This window comes from Podarcis cretensis (assembly GCF_951804945.1).
Source record: "Podarcis cretensis genome assembly, chromosome: 5".
Classification (NCBI taxonomy): Eukaryota; Metazoa; Chordata; class Lepidosauria; order Squamata; family Lacertidae; genus Podarcis; species Podarcis cretensis.
The window spans coordinates 68,172,392-68,192,448 of record NC_137174.1 but is presented as its reverse complement, the minus strand read 5'-3'; the positions used below and the strand labels follow the sequence as shown (position 1 = coordinate 68,192,448).

General features: G+C 42.5%; 1 protein-coding gene and 1 long non-coding RNA gene across 3 annotated transcripts in view; one reads left to right on the top strand and one right to left on the bottom strand.

Annotated features, from left to right (window-relative positions):
• Positions 1-20,057, top strand: part of PIK3CB (phosphatidylinositol-4,5-bisphosphate 3-kinase catalytic subunit beta) — a 110,408-nt gene that overhangs the window by 4,027 nt on the left and 86,324 nt on the right. The gene's annotated exons all lie outside the window — the stretch shown is intronic.
• Positions 10,534-18,783, bottom strand: LOC307216093. The gene is made up of 3 exons (XR_013838907.1): positions 18,656-18,783; positions 12,774-12,857; positions 10,534-10,725 (listed from the first exon to the last, which is right to left on the bottom strand). It is a non-coding gene; the product is annotated as an uncharacterized lncRNA (long non-coding RNA).

The window sequence follows — 20,057 nt, the reverse complement described above, 5'->3', positions numbered from 1 at the left end:
CAGATGCATAAATAGTTGGTAGGTGTGGATGCACACACTTTGAGAAGGGGGGAAACTCCTGAAGTAAACAGTGAAAGCTAAAAAATGCAAAAGGTACACTGTGACATTTCTACTCAGAAGGTTATACCTGATCAAATCGTTAACCAGAATCCTAACAAAATATCTGTTAAACATTAGAGAGAAAGTTACACTTTGTATAACCATTAGGTATCAAACAGCTGTGTTACTTTTGTTTTAGGAGGGGTGAAGTTCAAAGATTGAGCATAGATAGCCTGTTGCCTGAACCTAGGCTTGTGACTGAGCGCTCTCCAGACTAACTGTAAATTGTAACCAAAGTTTGTTCTTAGACATTCACTCTAAGCCAAGGTTTGACTAAGGCTGCATTCAGGCATGGGTTTTATCCTGTTAGGTTCACTGGCTTCTGTCCCAATTTCTAACATTCCTTTTACACTGCAGTACCTGTGGCTTTTGACTGAAACAGTGCCATGTCATGGTAAATTTTAAATGGTGGGAAAGAACTGTATGCCAGGATACTGCTCCAAATTTCATCATGTGAAATTACAAAGCAAAACTGCTGTGATTTTCTGTCTCTACAGGGTTGCAAAGGCATTTTTTTCTGGAAACAATTAACATGAAAGGGAGTGCAAAACTTCCGCTGGGTTTCCAGAAGTGGGTTTCACAGTGTGTGAAAGGTCAGACAAAATGTGGAAATGAATCAGTAAGGAAATGTCAGGGAAATGGAATAAAGTACTGCCTGAATGCAGCCTTAGTGTGAATTGCAAACTAGGCCATTTATACACAACCCAGTGGTTGAGTCACTTAATTCAATGTTATTCTTGTTGCTAGTCTTGCCGTACAAGACCTTCAGGGATAATGTATCTCAGGGGTGGCCAACCTTTTTGGCCAGTGAGCACATTTTGAATTTTGAAAGAGTGCTGGGGACACCAGTCACAAAATAGCTGCTGTATCTTCATGTAATTAAAATTACATGGAGCACTTTTGCTACAAGAGACATTGTGTCAACAGTAGCAGCCTTGTGTTTTTGCTTTGTTTTTAATTGTAGGAAGTGTGAATTTTGGGTACTGAAAATGTGAATGCACCCTCTCCAAAGTGGGAGGGAGAAAAGCAGTTTAAAAATGGTCATGGCAGGGACTTACAGTGATGTTATAGCTCAAGGCTTTCAATACTAGAGGAACGACTTGCTGCAGTTTACTAGCAACTTGGCTCAGTAGTTTGATAGTTGAGAAATCTGTGATTTTCCCTGCCATGAAAATGCTTGATGGATGAAATGGTGTGGTTTTAGTAACAGCTGCACAGTTCCCCATTAAGTAACTTACAGCATCTGGAAAATCCCTTGAATCTCACATATTGGGTTCAGCAGGATATATACCCCATAAAACTTTAAATGTTTGTAACGTGTTACTGTATATTGTTGTAAACCATTTGGAGGTTTGCCTTTTTTTGCAGTCTAGCAATAGATTAATCTTATTAAAAATAAAATAAATAAAACTTCATGTATATTTTTTTATGTAAGCCATTCTGGTCTGCATGTAAATGTATTCTAAGGTGCCCTTCATACTGCACTCCTTGCCTCTTCATGCAATAACAGCCTCCAAGGCCAGTGCTAACTGGTTTGTCTTCCTTCTGGAGCAAAAATTGCTATGGACATAATAGCATTTCTGTATTTTTTTATTGATTGATTCTGTAATATTTGAGTTTATAAATATACCAATGGAGTATAGGTGAAGATGGACAGCATAGCACAGTAATTACATTCAGGTTCCCAGAGAGAGAGAGAGAGAGATGTGAAATCGGAAAGGTGCCTCCCAGTCTGCAGCTCCCCCCCCCCCCTCACTCTGCCTCTCCTTGAATCATGTTACTATTGTTCTCTGTTCACAAGACCTCATGATCCACCTGTAGAGAAAGCCCAAAATGCTATCTCTTTAAAAGTCCTGGTGTACCTGGCACAATGTTCCCGTCTTCCTCACTCATATGAATCATCACATACCTGTCACATTTTACGCATCCTCCCTGTGGAGAGACTGGATTTTCCCTTTGATGGTTTCTGTCTACCAGGAAATCTTGTCCAGTTCCCACTGTTTGGGTCCATCTTTCAGGGTTGTTCTGTGTATCTGTTGGAAATGTAATGTAGTGTTGAAACTTTGGCCCTAGAGAGGTGCTCAAGACCATATAGGCATAACTGGGACGTGGGTGGTGCTGTGGTCTAAACCACTGAGCCTCTTGGGCTTGCCAATCAGAAGGTCAGCGGTTCGAATCCCCATGACGGAGTGAGCTCCTGTTTCTCTGTCCCAGCTCCTGCCAGCCTAGTAGTTTGAAAGCCCACCAGTGCAAGTAGATAAATAGGTACCGCTGTGGTGGGAAGGTAAATGGTGTTTCTGTGCACTCTGGCTTCTGTCACAGTGTTCTGTTGTGCCAGAAGCTGTTTAGTCATGCTGGCCACATGATCCGGAAAGCTGTCTGTGGACAAATAGGGGCTCCCTCGGCCTAAAAACAAGATGAGCGCCGCACTCCATAGTTGCCTTTGACAGGACTTAACCATCCAGGGGTCCTTTACCTTTACCTTTGTACCTTATAGGTATATCACTTACGATGCATGGTGGATCAGCTGAAATTGATTTGTCTGTTGCTGTTACTAGTCTATTGATTTTTCGTTTTATGAATGGTTTCACTGTTTTAATATGGAAACTGTAAACCGCCTCAGGATCCTTTGGATGAAAGTCAAAAATTTAAAAGCAGTAAATAAATACTGCTTGGATAATCCATACCCTACCAAACTCCCCATTCAATTCCACAGAGTTAAAATGGGGAAACTCAGTGGCTTTCTAGATCAGTGTTCCTCAGCCTTGAGTCCCAAGATGTTGTTGAACTACAGTTCCCATCCTCTGCAGCCATCTTCGCTGACAGTCATGGATTATGCCATATGTAGTCCAACAATAGAGGGATGTGGGTGGCGCTTTGGGTTAAACCACAGAGCCTAGGACTCGCCAATCAGAAGGTTGGCGGTTTGAATCCCTGCAACGGGGTGAGCTCCCGTTGCTCGGTCCCTGCTCCTGCCAACCTAGCAGTTCGAAAGCATGTCAAAGTGCAAGTAGATAAATAGATACCGCTCTGGCGGGAAGGTAAATGGCATTTCCGTGCACTGCTCTGGTTCGCCCGAAGCGGCTTAGTCATGCTGGCCACATGACCCGGAAGCTGTACGCCGGCTCCCTTGGCCAATAAAGCGAGATGAGCGCCGCAACCCCAGAGTCAGCCATGACTGGACCTAATGGTCAGGGGTCCCTTTACCTTTACCTAGTCCAACAATAACTGGGGACCCAAAGGGTTATACAGCCAATATTAGAAAATTTATCCAGATTATTTGGGGGGCTTGCAGGATATCACATTGTGAAGTAAAGATCCTTGCAAGGAATCAGAGTACTTATAAAAGGATTTTGGTGAGGAGTCTTAGATTAAAATAGAAGGGTATTAAAAGCACTTGATAAATGTCAGTGTCTTATTCTCAGGATGTGGGTGTTGTATTGGTGTTTGTCCACACACACACACACACGTGTAGGAGTTTTGACAGGAGGAAAGAAACAGTCAGACATGACACAGCTCTTTAAACTATACCTCCTCTTTGTTATGTCTACTAGTACATGTTCTACCCCTCTGCATCATTTTCTATGTGGGAGGAGAGAAAGTGGCAGATCCCTATCTTTCCTGGTAAGACTAGCTTCCTGGTACAAGTACTGTCCACACCTACATAGAGTTGGAAAATATGCACAGGGCAAACCGTCTCCTGCTTCAGCAGATTCTCTCCTACCAACCTCCTGAACTATATTTTTTTTTGCTGCATTTAGATGGAAAGAATAAAACTGGAAATACCTATAATAATATTGGCAGTGTAAGAGGTACAGGGAAGACCAAGGCATCATCTCAGTCACAACCACCCACTTCAATGACCTTTCCAATGACTGCCTTATTCATTCTATCTTTGATTGTGGCATTCCATTTGTCAACTGGTGAATATTTCATTTATGCATGTTATGTATTAATAAGCCACATTTCTGGGCCATGTCTTCTTGGGCTGAAATACTGAATACCAAAGGGTCCTTCCAGGCAGCAGTATGGAATGGATATTTACCTTGATTTGTTTGAAGGGCAATTAGGTGTTTATTGAGCATTCATTCTGATTTGTTTGCAGGGAGATTATACTGTGTTGCATCAAGAAACTGTTACCCTTCACTTTCCATTGCATTTTCTTGTCGCTTTCCTTATATCAAAAAGTCTGATACTTTGGGTAGGGGTGTTGCTGTACAAGAACTCCTAATCAGTTTTGATTGTGCAACCTGAATTTGCTGGAATGTGAATCACTCTCACCTTGTAATGTTGAATTGATGTGCCTTCCATTTTGATCTTCCTGCTATCCTGCTTTCACTGTTTATTTAGGTTCCATCCAATCCTTTCCCACATCCTTCATAGCCTGGAACATGTTTAAAAAGAGCTACCCTCATCTTAATGTACAAGGCAGCAGTGCTGAAAATGGAAATGCCTGACTGCATGCTGTGCAACTAGCAGCAGTGATAAACGATTTTTGAAACCCACATTTCCCCCACTTGTATGCTCATAAATGCACCTTCTTTGGCTCCATCTCTCCTCTCCTCCCTCCCCCAGTATTTGATGGGGATGCTTATCCCTTTTGTGACCTCTGTGGTTTTAGTAAATAATAACATGCAGACTTTTACCACATGCCTATTATGCTGAATTAGAGAGCAACTTGGTGACATCAGCCCATCACTGTGTTTCCTCCTTGAGCAGAACCAACATTTAAAGTATTGTCGTTTTCAGTTCTAGGCGCATTTGCATCCCAGCATAAGTTTTAAAGAACAACACATACAATAATGTGGTGGTGGTGATTATGGTAGAAAACTTTTATATGCTGCCCCACTATTGATACTTGTAGATGACATGCATTCAAAATCATCTTTTTAAGATATCCGGCACCTTACCTTCCTCCCCAGCCCCCTAATGTCGTCTTCATCTCACCTCATTTCTACCTGGATTAATCACAGGTGGTAGAGGGGAAGAGATCTAGTATAGATGTGGGGCACTGTTAAGCTTGGTGTGGAGTTCGGTTCAGGAGGGGGCACAAGGGTTGCTACATTCTCACCCATATTCATGAATTCATATGTCTTTATTTATTACATTTATCTACCACCTCCCCCCGCCCGCCTGCCGGGGAGCTCAAGATAGCGTATATGGCTATCGCCTCACAACAACCCTGTGAGGTAGGCCAGGCTGAGAGACAGTGACTGGCCCAAGGTCACCCAGTGAGCTTCTTGGCTGTGTGGGTATTCAAATCCTGTTATCCAGGAGCATCGCCTCATTGGCTCTCTAAATAGACAATGTTGTGGTCCAAGGCAAGCAATTTCTCCTATTTGTTTATCTTTAAGGATGTCTCTCCTATTATATCTTGTTGCCTACACATGAAAGGTCCCCCTTTCCTCACACTTGAGGCTCGCAAAACAAAGGGGATGTGGGTAGCAAAATTACTGCTGAATAAGCTCGGCCCTTTTAAACCTCAGCTTCAGAACATTAACTATGTTGACAGCTACCAGCAGAATTCAGGCAAAGGGAATGTAAGGGGGAAGTGGAAAGAGCTGGATGTCTCAGTGCTTTTTCTTTAACTGAAGACCAGTTGGAACACCTCTCCTTAGCTTCAGATTGGTACTGATTTAAAGGAAAGGGAGAATGGCTGTTGCTGAAAGCAACCCATTTTTAAAGTCACAGAAGAAGGGCAAAGTTAGTGTGGGTTTAAAATGTAATATTTAAATATGGAGTTAAACAATAACACTCCTGTTGCAAAGTGCAATAAGAGTTAGATCTCCATGGAATACTTTAGGGCAATTCCTGTTCTGCTTTAGCGGAGTTACGTCAGTGCTTTGGTCTAGCAGCTTTGCTTGCATTGGTTATAGAGTGGAATGCTGCAGCTTTGAATAGGCTTGCCCTGCTTCTTGGCTGAAGTTACCACAGGTAACACACATACATAACAACGAACTCTAAATTGGAACAAATCTGAGGAAACACTGCAGCTCTGGCAGAGACCATATATGGCAGTGATAACAATGAAATCACTTGTGCTTTTGAAATGGTTCTGGAGATTCCCAGATCTCTTAGGTGGGTGACCCTAGGTTCTTGGTGATCATAGGAAGAGACTGCCTGCAGCATCAGTCCCTAGGTTTATGCAGTCCAGCATTCTTGTCCCTGAAAGCCCTCAAGCAGAACCTCAATCCGCCTCTTCTGTTGTTGTTTTCCAGAGGCTGGTAATTTCAAGGGCATGATGTCTGTGATTTTGGAAGCAATATGCAACCCTCGTGACTAGTAGCCATTGATAGCCTTATCCTCCATGAATTTGTCCAGTCCCCCTTTAAAGCTTTCTGGCTAGGAGGCTATTTCATCATCTGCTGGTAGCAAATGTACCGGTACCATGTTTTGTCTTACAATAAGATTTGTTAACCTTCTGTCTTGTAGGTTACTCAGAGGGTCATTCTGCATCTAGTGCTGCTTAGCACTGTCATTAATTACTTAGGTTTACAAAATTGGAGAAGCAGTTGCAAATGCTTCAGAGCAGGGGTTCCTAAACCATGGTTTGTCCATTAAAAACATACAGCATCTAATGCAGAATGTTGCAATGACTACGACATTTTATTAAATTTCTTGATAGTGAATGGGGGTGGTAGAACCAAGCACACCCAGACTTCTGAACCCAATCTATCAGCCCTTAAATTCATCCAAGCCAAATCAAGGTGCTTTATGAAATGCTGAAATAATAATAATAATAATAATAATAATAATAATAATAATAATAGTTTATTTCCCCAGCCACTCTGGGCAGCTCCCAACAGAATATTCAAAACACAATAAAACATCAAACATTAAAAACTTCCCTAAACAGGGCTGCCTTCAGATGTCTTCTAAAAGTCAAATACAGTGGTACCTCAGGTTAAGGACTTAATTCGTTCCGGAGGTCCGTTCTTAACCTGAAACTGTTCTTAACCTGAAGCACCACTTTAGCTAATGGGGCCTCCCACTGCCGCCACGCCGCGGGAGCCCGATTTCTGTTCTCATCCTGAAGCAAAGTTCTTAACCTGAAGCACTATTTCTGGGTTAGCGGAGTCTGTAACCTGAAGCGTATGTAACCTGAGGTACCACTGTAGTTTGTTTCCTTGACATCTGATAGGAGGGCGTTCCACACGGTGGGTGCCACCAGGCCCAGACAGAGGCGGCGCCATATGGGCCACTTGGCCCAGGCCTCTGATTCCAAAGCGGGCCTCGGTCAGCATATTTATCTATATTTTCCATTTTGTCTTTATATGCAGATATGGTTCAAGCCTTGAAATAAAATTATTTGTCAGCATAAGCTTTGTGAAAATTATTTATATATTTACTTATTTATAAGACTTCAGTTATCCCCAGGGTAAAAAAAGGGGGGCACATTATCTACCTGGCCCAGGCCTCTGCCTGGCTCTGCAAGGCCCTGGGTGCCACTATCGAGAAGGCCCTCTGCCTGGTTCTCTGTAACCTCACTTCTCGCAGTGAGGGAACCACCAGAAGGCCCTCGGAGCTGGACCTCAGTGTCCGGGCAGAACAATGTGGGTGGAGACACGCCTTTAGGTATACTGGACCGAGGCCAGTTCCCAGCTTTGGAAGTGTTAATTTACTGATTTTTTTAAAAAAAGAATAAAAAATACTGTTTTTATTTATTTTCATGGTACAGAAGATAAATTTTGAGAAAACAATTGTTACAACAGTAAACAAGTACTTGTCATGACTCGATGGCCCTTGTGGTCTCTTCCAACTCTATGATTCTATGATAAAATTACTTATACCAAGAATCAAAGTTCAGCCCATCACCGGTTTTCCAACATCTGGCTATCTCCATATGCGCAGCAGTCAATAGAAAGGCTAAAAGGTCATCTTTAGGATGATCATGAGCAGATGGGATCCTAAACTCAAGTAATGCTAGTGCAGGGGACATTTCAATCATTTTGTTGTGTATCAAGCTTATTTCTTTGAAGACCGCATTCAGAAGGGTTTGATGATGTGACAACACCACCACATATGGAAATATGTACCTTTGACTGGGCATCCCCTCCCAACAATTGGGATTGACTTCCTTACATATTCGGGATGCCCAAAGTACAATTTAGCACACAGGTCGGTTGTTGCCCAGGAAAGAAGGAAATTGAATCATGCTGCCTTTTTGAAGGCTACCAGAAATAAATAGCAGTAAACACAGACTGTTGTGCCTCCTACATATACAGATACTATGACTCTGAGCAGATGTGATGAGTGGGAGGGTGTGTCATTGCATAATGCTCTCTGCATGTCAGAACAGCAAAATACTCTATTTAAAAACACAGCAGGAACTTGGCATCTAATTGAACACTCCCACAGAAAATACTAGTAATGGGAGGCAACAAATTCCAGTGGAAACCTGTGCGTAGTCTTACACGGAAAATAAAAGCAATGTATTTTTTCAAAGCAGCTAGTATAACAATAGCAACCATGTATACTTAAAATAGCAATTACTGTTAGGCATTCATGACAATATTGAAGGGTGTGCTTATGTACATTAATGTTCAGAATCATCACAAGTGCTGGGATGAATGCACTGTGTTGTAAAAGCAACAAGGGGAATTCATATCCAGCCTATACAATAAATCATGGGGAGGAAACGTGAAAGTGATGGGTTAGGAAGTGAGGGATTGGTTCAGCTTCCTGAATATCGCTTCTCCAACATTTGAAAGCACTCCCATTGGAATGAGTCACCTGTTAGGCAGTTTGTTTTGTTAGCAGAGCTAATGTAAAAGTTGAAAGGAGGGAGATGGAGAAATCGAGACATCCAAGTTCTCTCTGATACATTGCCAAAGAGAGTAGGTAAGAGTGCTCCATATTTTAATGAGATCAATCAGTAACTGGAAGGGAGAGCGGCATAGCAGCTTTAAAAATAGATGCAGGAAAGTGGGAGAAAAGCAATAACATTATTGACTGGCATTTTTTAAAGGCAATAATAGCTTCCCTCCTTGTTTAAGCTGCAGCAGCTGTTGTGGTGCTACATAGTTCAATGCAAAAAGTACCCTTTTTTATAGCTGAACATCAATATATTGGACATTGCCTGTATACCTAGTAAGAGTGGATGGACTAGACCAGAGCATTATTGGAAACCTTGGGAGTTCTGACAGCAGGGGACCCAGTGCTGATCACATGAACAAGCAAGGTATTTAATACAGTGGTATCTCGGGTTACATACGCTTCAGGTTACATATCCTTCAGGTTACAGACTCCGATAACCCAGAAATATTACCTCAGGTTAAGAACTTTGCTTCAGGATGAGAACAGAAATCTTGCGGCGGCGGCACAGTGGCAGCAGGAGTCCCCATTAGCTAAAGTGGTGCTTCAGGTTAAGAACAGTTTCAGGTTAAGAACGGACCTCCGGAACGAATCAAGTACTTAACCTGAGGTACCACTGTACTTCTAAGACAGGGGACGAGATCCAGAAAGGCATCCCAGTAACAGCACTTAATCTAATGAGGAAACTACTGAACAGAACTAAATGCTCCCTAGTGATATTAAATAATTATTAAATCAATGGGATGCAATTATTATTGATTCTGCTTCCCTTCCTACTTAACCTTAGTTCATTAATACTTCAGAGCAGCAGTATATCAAGGCAGTAGCAGAAGGAGAGAAATAAGTGACCGTGTGCAAGAAATAAGCTTGTATCGTATTTCTGTACTCTGTGCTAGGGATTATTTTATTTTACAAATCTAGCCCTTGCTCTTCAGCCAGTTACCAGGGCAGTTAAGATAATATATCTAAGAAGAGTGGTTCATGCAGGTAAGCAAACTAATGCTGTGCAAGGTTTTAAAAAACCTACACTACACAGCTGGTGGTTGTAGATTAGAGTAATCTAATATGCCCTATCTTCTCTTTGCAATCACCTCCCTCTGAATTAAGACAGGTGCTAATATTGATGGAGCTTATGTAGCCACACTATAAGAGACTTGAGCAAGTTCATTTGAATTTTTAAATTATTTTTGGTGATGTTGGAAGCCATGGTGGCAAAATGGCACTGGGCATGTATAGAGAACAGCTTTAGGACAGTGCCATCATGGGCAAACTTGTAAAACTGCTTCATTTCCCCTCCACATTTATGTTTATGTGCGGCATGGTGATTTTAAGCGGTATTGAATTTATAGAACTGAGGATTTATTCATTTAAAAATGAAATAAATCGATTGCAGGGTTTTTGTGCGCTTCTAAGCAGCCCATTATAGTCAAAAGCACACAGGTCTTCTTTACAGCATGTTTGCATCATTGGTCTCACTTGTGTTACCTGAACAAAGAGTTGAACAAAGTTGAACAAAGAGATGAAGCTTTTCATCTCTGCTTATTTGATTATTGGTTTTAAATCAATATGTTCTTATGCAGGTATTAAAACTGTCTATTGCAATGTTGTTCCCCAAGATACTTTGCAGTAAACTTTGCAGTTAACTGTGTTGGCAAAGAACCAATACTGCTAAGAGCTGCTAATCTCTATGGACATCATCTGCTCTCGGTAATCAGAGACTGAAATTCGTTTGTCCAACACCTGCATTTACAGTCTGGTGCGGATGTCAGTTGAGCCGTTCTTTTTTGGTGTCCTTCTGCCTCAGTTGTGCAGCTGGAAGAAACAAAGGGAAGTTTATCACAGAGAATAGAAAGCAGGAAAAGGCTGCAGTGAAAGAACAGCTGCCTCAAACACCTCAATAGTCTATTCCTCTCGCTGCTCTAGCAACAACAAAGTGCTCACTGTACTGCTGTATGATAATTTTAGCTCTCCATCTTGGGGAAGAATGGCTTGTGGTCAGCTCTGGCATCATGAGACAGCAGCTCATAGGATCAGATGCCAGGTTCCCTGATCATAGGACTGAGTAGCAAGGTCCCAGTGCCAGGGGAAGCTAGGCTAAGAGTACAGAACCTTTTCCAGCCCAGGGGCTGCATTCTCTCCTGGCTAACTATTGGAGGTAGAGACTGTGTGTCACTGGTTGATTGGCCCACTATACCTCCTCCTCCTATTCGCTCTCTCTCTCTCTCTCTCACACACACACACACACATATATATCCATTCAAAGCACATCTTTATGTAAACACGCATATATACCTAACACCCAAAATATGCTTCAGAAAAGCAGTTTAGCCTTTTTACTCTACAGAGGTCACCGACAGCAACAGAGCTTTGATATAACTGGGGGGGCGCACCCTAATATCTTAAGACACTTTATCCTCTGCATAGGGTTGCCTATGCTGTATTGTTTTTAATCTTCAGTTGGAAGCCGCCCAGAGTGGCTGGGGAAACCCAGCCAGATGGACGGGGTATAAATAATAAATTATTATTATTATAATTATTATTATATTGCCATATTTCAAAAAGTGAAAATCCAGACACAAAAGTTGTTGAGCTTTTTTCTTCTCTTTTCAGCAGGGTTATTGTTTTTAAGGAAAGCCCAAAATAATACTGCCAACACGGGTTACCATACGCCCAGAATTTCTGCGATTTCTGCCAGGACACTGCTTACGACTGCAGTATTCCAGCTACGTCCAGGAAATTCTGGACGTATAGCAACCCTACCCTTCTGGAGCTCCAAGAGTGCAAAAGGAAAACCTGGACAGAGTCTTAGTAGGAAAGGAATAGAGCTTAGTTCAAATCCTGTTCTCTCTGCAGTGAGAGATTGGTTGGCACTTGCGGAGTTTCTGTTACTACATCCATATACCCTATCATTCCTCCAAGGAGCTCAAGGTGGCCCATGTGATTCTCCCCCACCTCATTTCCCCTCACAACAACCCTGTGAGGTAGGTTAGGCTAAGAGATCGTGAGTGACCCATGGTTACCCTTTGAGGATCATTCCAGCATGGGGTTTAAACCCTGGTCTTCCAGGGTCCTAGTCAAACACTCTAACCACTGAGCCGCACAGGGACACCTTGGGCCAAGCTGTCAGTGTTGTTGTGTTACCTCTTGTTCTCATGGCAGTGTTTTGCCTTTCCTTTTGCAGCTCAGGATTCATATTATGCCAGCTGTAGTCATGACTTGCCGATCAGAAGGTCGGTGGTTCGAATCCCTGTGATGGGGTGAGCTCCCGTTGCTCGGTCCCTGCTCCTGCCAACCTAGCAGTTCGAAAGCACGTCAAAGTGCAAGTAGATAAATAGGTACTGCTCCGGCAGAAAGGTAAACGGCATTTCCGTGCACTGCTCTGGTTCGCCAGAAGTGGCTTAGTCATGCTGGCCACATGATCTGGAAGCTGTACGCCAGCTCCCTCAGCCAATAAAGCGAGATGAGCGCCGCAACCCCAGAGTCGGCCACGACTGGACCCTAATGGTCAGGGGTCCCTTTACCTTTATTTTCCAGGGTCCTAGTCAAACACTCTAACCACTGAGCCGCACAGGGACACCTTGGGCCAAGCTGTCAGTGTTGCTGTGTTACCTCTTGTTCTCATGGCAGTGTTTTGCCTTTCCTTTTGCAGCTCAGGATTCATATTATGCCAGCTGTAGTCATGCCACAGCAACCCCCCCCCCAGCATAGCAGTAGCATTGGACTTTTCTGCTCATCTGTATCAGAGCTTAGATAATAAAAATGAAAATGCATAAAGCCGGAGGAAAGAGAAACAATGTAAACTAACAACACCCTTAAGCACTGAAAGGATCAGCTGCAGAAATTTCAGAGCCGTAAGCAACCTTGGTTGGCGAAATCTTGGAAGACAGCTGAGCTGCTTGCAGACTGACAATGGAAGGGCCCCCATCTTGATGTCTCATAGTGCTCTGTGAAAACAGAATATGTCAATTACAAGCATCTAACATGAACAGATCCTGCTCATCTCATTGTGAAAATCCAATATAATTTGGTGCTGGGATTGGGGTTCTGGGGCCAGGTGGGTTTCTGGTTGTTGAAACAGGGGGAATGCAAAGCATACAGGTATACTTGAGTGAGCTGATTTATGTTCTCTTGTACAAATTCCAGAAATATGGACCAGAATGCATTGCTATTAGGATCAGTGTGTCAAAGTGGGATGGAATGACAAGGGTTCTTAGGCTCAACTTTTGTCTATTTGCTAAACTATTGGACTGAAGGAATTGGGTGTGATCTCTGGGTGATTTTAAAAACAGATAGAGAACAGATTGAAAATTCACTCAATCAGAACATGATGGGAAAGGGGAAAACCTCCGTACCATTATTTGTAATTAGGTTAACAGGATTGTGGATTGGGCCGTCTGTGTATTTTTAGAAGGATTAGCTTTGCTGTTAGTAGTCCAAGCAAGTTAGAGTGTGAGAATGAATATGTGTCTCCTCAGTCATCCAATAAACCTTCCAGACAAATTGTCATTCCTGGCATATTTCAGATAAAAGAGCAGTACATACCTTACAAGGTGGGTTGGGTTGGGGGAGGAGAATTGCTTGGTTTGTGTTTGTATGCTTTAAGAAATGAGCTTCATTGGCTTTGAAGTAACATAAAATCTACCTAATTCCCACTTTCTAAAACAATCTGCAAACTGAAACACAGCAATTCACGCTTCTCCAAATTTTGCAATGCAGTTCTCCAGCCAAGTAAAGTGTCCAAAATGCAGGCGTTAGGTAAATTGTACATAAAAATGCAGATATTCACGAAAATAACGTACAAAAATGGTATATTCTATGCACTGTTACTCTGGTCAAATGAAACATGATGTTTGTCATGTAATTTGTCCTAGCACGCAAGATTCTAATGAAATAGCTGAGCTGGATTTGCAGCAAGATTTGGGGTTAGTGTCCCAAAATCTGCACTGGTCCTGATTGAGCATCATGGGAGATGTGCTCCCATCCAACTGGATGCTGTGCTGAGAGGTCGGTCAGGTAAGTAGATGGCCATGCCCTGCCCCCCCCCGGGCCACCACAGATTGGCTCATTGGAAGGACGGGTTAGGTGGGAACCTGTGAGCCCCTGTGGTGGCTGGAGGAGATGGGAAAACAATCTAAAATGGCACTGCGCGTCCAGGGGAGAGAGGTGGCGCCACATCAGGCCGCAACCACCACTCACCAGCAAGACGGTAAGCAGCCCTTCCATGCCTGTAATTTGCAATGAGAAGAAAGTGTTAGCAAAGTCAATTAATGATGTAGTCCAGACGGGAATGTCTTGATAGCACTTTACTGAGAAAACTGCACAAACATAGTGAATAATTTGAGGAGAAAGGGTTTTGCCTTTCTTAGTTCCGACTTTGTACATAGCAGGGAGACGTTCCGCCAAACATACACAGAAAAAAAATCCCTCAGAACTACACAGCTAGGCAGACAATGGGCTACCTCACTAGAGATCATTTCATTCTGCCTGGTTGCTGAGCAACCCCTCCGGCTGACTTTAACAGGAACAAAATTAACCTTAAGTAACAAACTGAATAGCCCCTGCCATTGCACTTCCAGCACAAAGCACAATAAATGCATTTACAAATGATCATTTCTACGTGATAGCCACTATGAGTATACAACTGAGTTCACATGATTTGTGCAATAACCCATTTCCTCTTCTGGAGACACGGGGCACTTTCTGTGAATTAGGTTTCAAATGTAACACTTGTTTCCCTGCATTAATAAACTTCCTTCAGGTGATTCCCTAACGGACTATTGTCCTCTGCACTTCCACTCTGTTCTCAGCACATTGTGCAAGAAATCACGTGGCATTCTGGGCAGGCTGAAAATACTGTGGATATTTTTATGGCAAAAGGGTAATGAGTAATACAAGGTAATGACTAATGCTTTTACTAAAAAGGAGAACTTCCACATGTTTCAGTTTCTGGGGTTTGGGTAATGCATTTCCCTCCACGTCTTTACATTAGAACTGGATCCTCTCTCGGCACCAGGCAGTAATCAAGAGGAGATGCTTCTGCCATGCAGCTTATTCATAAAGAAAGTGATGGTCTCCTTGATTCTAATACAAGAGACATTTTGTCTGTAGCTACCATTTGTTGAAAGACTAAGGGCCTGGGAGAACCCAAGTAACACCCAAGTTACCGATGAACAGGTTTTTTTTTTGTTTTTTTCAAAAAAAATTATTGGTTTTCACAATATTATAAACAAACAAACACACAAACAAACACACACACAAGATAAAACAAACATAAATCATAGCCTTATTGAAAATTACACTTATCAACTTTGTTAAGTGACTTCCTCGCTTCCCCTTGGTTGAATTTCATTGCATGTCCTTTTAACGGTTTTCCAAATCCCAATTCTTATGAAATTTAACTTAAACATTAACATAACATCCTTAAATCTTCACATTATGGAATTAAACATTAGTCAAACACAGATTAAATATTAGTTCATCACTTAACATAAATAAAATCCTAAGCCAATTAAGTATCTGCAAGCTGTTTTCAGTTAATTTAACATATTTAACTAAATAATCATTAAATTTGATCCACTCTTCCTGATACTCCTCCTTCTTCTGGTCACGGACTCTTCCAGTTAGGTTGGCTAGCTCCAAAAAATCCATCATCTTCATTTGCCATTCTTCTATTGTTAATTCTTGGGTTTTCAAAATACTTGGCTAACAAAATTCTTGGCTAACAAAATACAAGCAGCAGTTGTGGCATACAAAAATAATTTAACATCTTTCTTGGGCAATTCCAAATCTGTTATTCCAAGAAGAAAGGCCTCTGGTTTCTTTATAAATGTATATTTCAACATTTTTTTCAATTCATTATAAATCTTTTCCCAGAAATCTTTCACCTTGGGACAGGTCCACCACATATGATAAAAGGTTCCTTCATTTTCTTTACATTTCCAACATAGATTGTCACAGTTATGATATATCTTTGCTAATTTTACAGGAGTCAAATACCATCTGTACATCATTTTCATTATATTTTCCTTTAACAGAGGACATACCGATGAACAGTTTAAAAGCCAAATACACTTCATTCAACAGTCTCTTCAATGCTTCAGAAATGACATGGTGATGCTGCTGCACTTTCGAAGCATGAAAGCCAACCTGTCTCTCCTCCATTCCCCTACATTACGTTAACTGCATCTTGGAACCAAATGTGACCTTCTAATCCACCCTGACATACAGACTTCTTCAGTGGAGGTGGCTGTCCTGTATGGGGCAGCCATAGTCAACATGCTCAAACTTGGTACACTTAAGTGGTCTGAAGAACATGACCTTCGTGTGCAAAGGAGTTTGCATCTATATCCATTATTATGCTTCTTGTCAAAGATTTTTGGTGTGCAGCTGATAGAATGAAAGCAGATTAACAGCAGCCTACAGCCCCTCATTTGAACATAAGAACATCCTGCCCATGCAGATCAGTTTCCTGCTCTAGCCATGTTTCTATGGGAAGGCTGTGAGCAGGACCCGGGTGCAAGAGCACTCCCTATACCTGCAATTGCTACCAACTGATACTCAGAGACATAGGTAAAGGTAAAGGGACCCCTGACCATTAGGTCCAGTCATGGCCGACTCTGGGTTTGCAGTGCTCATCTCGCTTTATTGGCCGAGGGAGCCGGCGTACAGCTTCCGGGTCATGTGGCTAAGCCGCTTCTGGCAAACCAGAGCAGCACACAGAAATGCCATTTACCTTCCCGCTGGAGCAGTACCTATTTATCTACTTGCACTTTGAGGCGCTTTCGAATTGCTAGGTTGGCAGGAGCAGGGACCAAGCAATGGGAGCTCACCCCATCACGGGGATTCGAACTGCCAACCTTCTGATCAAGTCCTAGGCTCTGTGGTTTAACCCACAGCGCCACCCGCGTCATGACTCAGAGACATACTGCCTCGAATAATGAGGTAGAACATAGCCATTGTGCAGAGTAGCCACTGATAGTCGTATCCGCCATTGGTTTGTCTAACCCTCTTTTAAAGCCAGCCAACCTAGTGGTCATTGCTACACATTCCATAGTTTAACTATGTACTGTGTGAAGCCAAAGTGGTTTTTTTGGCTGCCTAAATCTTCCAACCTTCAGCTTCAGTGGAGTGTTCCAGTTCTAGTATTATAAGAGAGAAGGAAAAAAAATCTTTCGCCACACCATGCAGAATGTTATACACCTCTGTCATTCCATATTCTCCATTTGCTAAACTAAAAAGCCCCAAATGTTGTAACCTTTCCTTATAAGGAAGATTCTTGAATCCCTTGGTTTGGGCATCTCCCCTTTTGGTTGTCCTTTCTCAACCTTTTCTTGCTCTACAATGTCCTTTTTGAGGGGATGCAACCACAACTGTACACAATATTCCAAGTGTACAAATCCACAGATTTGTGATGGCCTCATATGCCTCCAGACCATTCCTGGAACCAAATGCAGACATTATATGCAACTTGGTCACTGTAGGTGTAGAAAGTTTCATGAGCTTTGGAGTTACCATGTCTATTGCAATGGGATGATATGCCATCTTAATCTATTGGCAACTGTATTGAAAAATGAACTCTACTATTAAAAAAAAGTGAGGTGTAAATGTATGCACCCCCCCTGCAGCAGGAATCCTCCTTTGAGGGTACACCTTGGCTTCTGCCTCTCTTCTGCTTTTCTCCTCTAAGCAGGAAGGAACCCACCAAAAGGAAATTTATTTTTCTCAGTGGTGACCTGCAGTTTTTGGGCCAAGCTACACATGCCCCTGAACACATATCTAGCAATTGCTGCTGCCCTAAATTAAAATGAAATATAAATAATTGCAGACTCCATTCCTTCCTCCAAATTTTCATTGGTGGTGCGTAGGAAAGGGTTGTCTCCAACCACCCTTCCCTGTGCCTTTTTAAAAGCACAGTTGGTGATTGCTGAAGATATCATCACCTTTGGCCTTCAGTGTTCCATTCTTCAAGTTTTCCCTGGAGGAAAGGCAAAGACCAAAGCATGTGTAAGACGAGGGAGCGTCCACCAAGGCATAGTGTAAGCAAATTTTGCTTCCTTCCTTCTTTCTGACCAAAACAGATGAATGAGAGGAGGAGCTGTGCTCTTGCTGACACAGCCAGCCTCCCTCTGGCTTCCTGCCCACTTGCAGGAGCAGGCTGAGAAGCCACAGAGAATAGATCTTTCTAATGCAAGTTTTAGAGAATTGCCTGTTAGTGAGCTCTAGCTTCCCCTTCTCACAAATGAAATTTCCAGAGTTCCCATGCAAGAACTGTTGCTGTCAAGTTGGTTTAGCAGCACCATCCAGCACATGCTTACTCAGAAGTAAGTTGAATGGTAATAAGATGCAAAAGTAGAGTGGGAGCAGGGTATTGGTTTGTTTTTGTTTTATTATGTATTTTGTGTTCTCATTTTAAATTTTTCTGTTGGGATTTGCCCTGGGATCTTCAGAGGAAGGGCAATAAACAAATGTAATACCTGCAGCAGCAAAGTGCTTTTCTAAGAGCTCACTGAAGAATCACAGTGAAAAAATATCTGACCCCATTAAGAATCAACTAGGGAGCACATGCCAAGTCTGATTAAAGATGGACAAATCTGTCAAATTTCAACTTCTTATTCAAATCTTCAGTTCAACACATTTCCACACCACATTGCAATTGTAAAATAAAAGTCCTCATAAACTTCCAGCAGAATTTATTGTGCATTTTACCTGTAATTTTGCCAGTTAAAAAAACCCCAAAACTTACTTGCAGTACCAGGAATTGAACAGCCTGAGAAATCTCTTCACCCCATGAGCCATTTCCATCATGAAACCTAGAAGGCACTCAACAACACAGTGACACAGCAAGTCATGTCTTCAACCATGATTGTATATAATAGCACCTGGCTACTATGATTAAGCCACCTGACAGAGGTATTGAGCAAAGCCAGTTGAGCACTTCAGGTTTTCTACTACAGTTTCCAATCAGAACATGAAAAGGATTCCTTGAGTCAAGCGTACAAACTACACCTGAGTTCTATTTTAAGGAACGTGAACTTTCAGTGGTTTTGTTAGTACAATTCTACATGGAATGGAACTGGAAAGGAACATCACTGGGAGAGGATTTCTTGCCTCCCCACCCCAGAACCAAGGACAGCTTCCTGACCATGTTGGTTTTCATAAAAGGCTTTGGTTAGGACTAGAGGCGGAGTGCACTTCTTATTCTCTGCACCTTCATATTGATAGTGCAGAGAACCAAGTGAACATGGTCTTATCTAGGTAAAGGTAAAGGGCCCCTTACCATTAGGTCCAGTCATGACCGACTCTGGGGTTGCGGTGCTCATCTCACTTTATTGGCCGAGGGAGCCAGCGTACAGCTTCCAGGTCATGTGGCCAGTATGACTAAGCTGCTTCTGGTGAACCAGAGCAGTGCACGGAAATGCTGTTTACCTTCTCGCCGGAGTGGTACCTATTTATCTACTTGCACTTTGAGGTGCTTTCGAACTGCTAGGTTGGCAGGAACAGGGACCGAGCAATGGGAGCTCACCCCATCATGGGGATTCGAACTGTCGACCTTCTGATCAGCAAGTCCTAGGCTCTGTGGTTTAACCCACAGCGCCACCCGTGTCCCATGGTCTTATCTAATATACTGTTATTTGGAGTCCCTTCCCTGGAGATGTATATCGCACAGAGCAGTTTCTTCTGTGTTTATGGTGTCTTTGTCGGGTATTAGTTATCAATGGAAAGAACCGAGGAGTTTATTTTGGTCTTGAAAAGCTGAATAAGAGACAGAGCACTTGGCATAGTGAGTGGACCAGCCCTGAATTCAACACACAAAAGTTGGAATAATGCAAGGAACAAGTTAAACCTGAGATCCAAATTCCATTCATCAGCCTATATTTAGCAGAGGGAAAGCAAGCCTTTAAAATAGTGTTTGAGTTGCAGCACCCATTTTTCCAGCTTAATTTATGTCAGGTCACCATGTGACGTAAGATGAATGGGCTTAGAATCCAGCCTAAGTCCCCCACTCTCTGGTCCCATCACCACAATGCACCCTAGAGCACTCCCTTTTCAGAGTTTATGCCAGTTTAAGATTCACCAGGATTGGTCTCAGCAAGGATCAGGAAGATACATTGGCATATCTCTGGCTGAGCCAACCATGAGACAGT